This window comes from Pygoscelis adeliae, unplaced genomic scaffold (assembly GCF_000699105.1).
Source record: "Pygoscelis adeliae isolate BGI_AS28 unplaced genomic scaffold, ASM69910v1 Scaffold802, whole genome shotgun sequence".
In the NCBI taxonomy this organism is placed as follows: Eukaryota; Metazoa; Chordata; class Aves; order Sphenisciformes; family Spheniscidae; genus Pygoscelis; species Pygoscelis adeliae.
In genome coordinates this window covers 1-2,965 of record NW_008824248.1, presented here as the reverse complement: position 1 = coordinate 2,965, position 2,965 = coordinate 1, and positions in this window count along the sequence as shown.

The following is a 2,965-nucleotide window of genomic DNA, read 5'->3' as shown; positions in this document are numbered from 1 at the left end:
CCGCTTTAGGCACGGCCACGTGCCGGCGATACCTCACAAAAGATGAAGGCAGGCTTTACGTCTGAGGTTTACTTTGCGCTGCGTGCAAGCGCCGCAGCCTGACCTGGCTTCCTGTACGTAGCCCTTCTCCTTTCCACAGCCCTGCGCTTCGGACGGCTTTATTCATTATTGAACGCAAGCGGGTTCGGAGGCACCGAAGCGCTTGCCCGTAGCTTGCTTTGCCCCCACGGAGCGTGGTGGGAGTTTATTTACAGCTCGAGTTTGTAATTTTGCTCCAGAGCAGATCGGCAGCGCGCACGCTTCTGACATCTTGCTGCTCTGTGCTCTGGAATAACGATACGCATCACCGTACGCACGAACCGCAGTATCGTGTCAAGTCATCCGAATAGAACTTACGTTTGAGCGTCAGTTCGGGCATTAAATCTCCTTGCCCGCTGTCTTCAAAGAAGATTGAAGATGGCAAAAGTCCCATTTCAGTTTGACTGTTTGGTTTAACTGAACGGTGGGAATTTTGCAGCGCTTTGCTGTCTGCTGAACAAGTCCAGTTAAACACTTGAGTTTTGTTCTTTTCTTACTATTGAAAGCGAGGGCGGTCTGCTCCGAGTGCTAAAGTACAGCAGAATTTAATTTATTCCATTTTATCTTTTCTTCCTACAGGGGCTCTTTCTAGTTTAGTTTGGGTATTTAATTGAAGGGTAAAGTACAATGTAAATGGCTGATAGGTATTGCCACGTTCCTGAGCTGAGTTTAGGTTTCTTCTGTCCTTGGAAGCTGAGATCCTAACGTGTCAGCAGCACAGGAGTAAGACTACCCATCATCAGACTGTTAGAAAAACTTAGTTTGGCAGCAGCACGAAAAACACAAAACTTTGCAGATTCATTTTAGTCGCTGTTGAGTTTCCCACCAGGTCTATATGGCAAACTTCTGCTGGCACAGCTCTGTGTGTGAGCGCTGTGACGAAGTGTGACCCGTGACTGACATAGCTGTGCCAGCAGAAGTCCCAGCTGTAGAAGCAGTTATCTGCAAAAGTGCACTTTTACTGATATAGCTTGTTTTCATTTTTAAAGGGTGTTTTTCCCTATCCTGGTAGCAGTGCTGCTGCCAGTAAAGCACCGTGCTCCCAGGGACGTAGTGTAATCAGACACTTATTTCCCTGGCGTGGAAGGGACGACTGGTCAGGGTGTATTCTCTGTGTGTGGCTCTCCTCTTCCCATCCACGGTCTGTAGGAGCTCGGTCATGTTTGCAGTGGGAATTCTCTCGTGGAAGTAAGTGATGTTATGGCTGCTACTTGTTTTGTTTCTGTCCAAAGGTGTTTATAAAACTTGCATTTCATGTGATGAGATGGGATTATTTTTTTTTCCATGTGGACTGTTGTTGTTTTTCATTAACAATCTTGTTTTTGCGAAGAGGCAGGCTTTTGACCAAGTTTGCCAAGCACGGTAATATTTAGCTTTCACACCAGTCTTAGAACAAATAAGCCAGAAAGTGATCCCGAGGCATGCGTGGACTCTGGTAGTAAAATGAAAAGGCACCACTGGAGAAAAATTAATTTCCACACCGCGTGAGTCTTGACTTAATTTAAATTTGAAACACTGAGAAGAAAAACTTACATTTAGCTAGATCTCAGCAGCCGCTGTCTTTTTTATTCAGAGTCAATGTGCACAAATGGGGAGGTGTATTTCTTTTTTCTTATTAAAACCTTTCCCAGGCCATTCTGTTTTTAAGTGATAAAATTATGCATCAGTAACGTGCATAATTTTAGAACAAACTTCCTTTAACTGCAAAAAAAAAAAAGTACCGCTTAGATCAGCTTTAATCTCTTGGACACTTTTGGGTTACTTGGGTTTAAAGGGGGAGATAAATACGAATAAATGGTTTGCTTACTATTTATTGGAAGGAGCTTTTGCGATGCCGAAAGGGCACTCGAGGCACTGGACGTAACCTCATTTGCACAATACTGAGAAAGCAAATGTAACAGTGGAGCTTAGTTGTTTGGGAGCAGAAGATGGCATTTGAGAAGACTTTAAAAAATAAGTTAAAATATGTCTTAGGCATATTTCGATTCAGGAGGATTTGCTGTGGATTTACTACTTTAGAGCATTAAATGCTAAGCCTTTGCAAACCCCCCCCCCCTCCCCCTAAAATTCTGTGGTTCTCTTGATGATAGCCTGTAATTGAGGCTTGGGTGCTTGTTACTTGCTTTCTTCAGTTCTTACAGAGCGTTTCTCCTGTCTCGAGCAGATTTGCTAGGGCTGTAAAGGTACAGATAGCTCTCCTCTGCGTTTGTGTACATCCCCCGTACACCGCTGGTGGCTCAGGCTAGGGGAGCAAGCTGCCTTTACTGCTGCACTCACCTTGCTCAGGATGCCCGGCTCTCAGGTCTTCCGTCGCTCTGGAAGGCTGCGTAGAAATTGTGACTGAATCCAAGAGCTGTGCATTCTCCTCCGTTTATTGGGTTATCAGTTACTGTACGTGTCAAAACATGCAACAAGTTATTTTGATGGTGCAACTGTCCCAGCTGAGCTGATTGAACTTTGCTGGTGCCGGAAGGGGAAGCGCTGCTTTGCTCCCAGCCCTGCCACTCGTTGGACCTTGTGCTGAGCCAGTTTTGCTCGCTAACCTGACAATAAATAAACAAAATAGGAGATGAAGGCTGCAAAGCGTTCATGTTTTTTAGAAGTGTTGATTCTTAGATCGGCAGTGACAATACCATGTAATTTCCCCTTTTGATTAATTCGTTGGGTTTCAGTGATTTGTGTGTACAGCTTCTCCATCTCACCTGTAAAGATAAAAGCAAAGACTTTCTTAGGATGTTTTTTTTATCGGTATCTTTAGCTGGCGACAATGTTTCTCAGTTCTCTTGCTCTCCTTCCCCATCTTAAAAGACTTGTGCATCACAGGTCTGCGTCCGCAGACTTCACCTGTGTACCTCTTGCCGCAAGACCACTGCACACACGTCCCCCC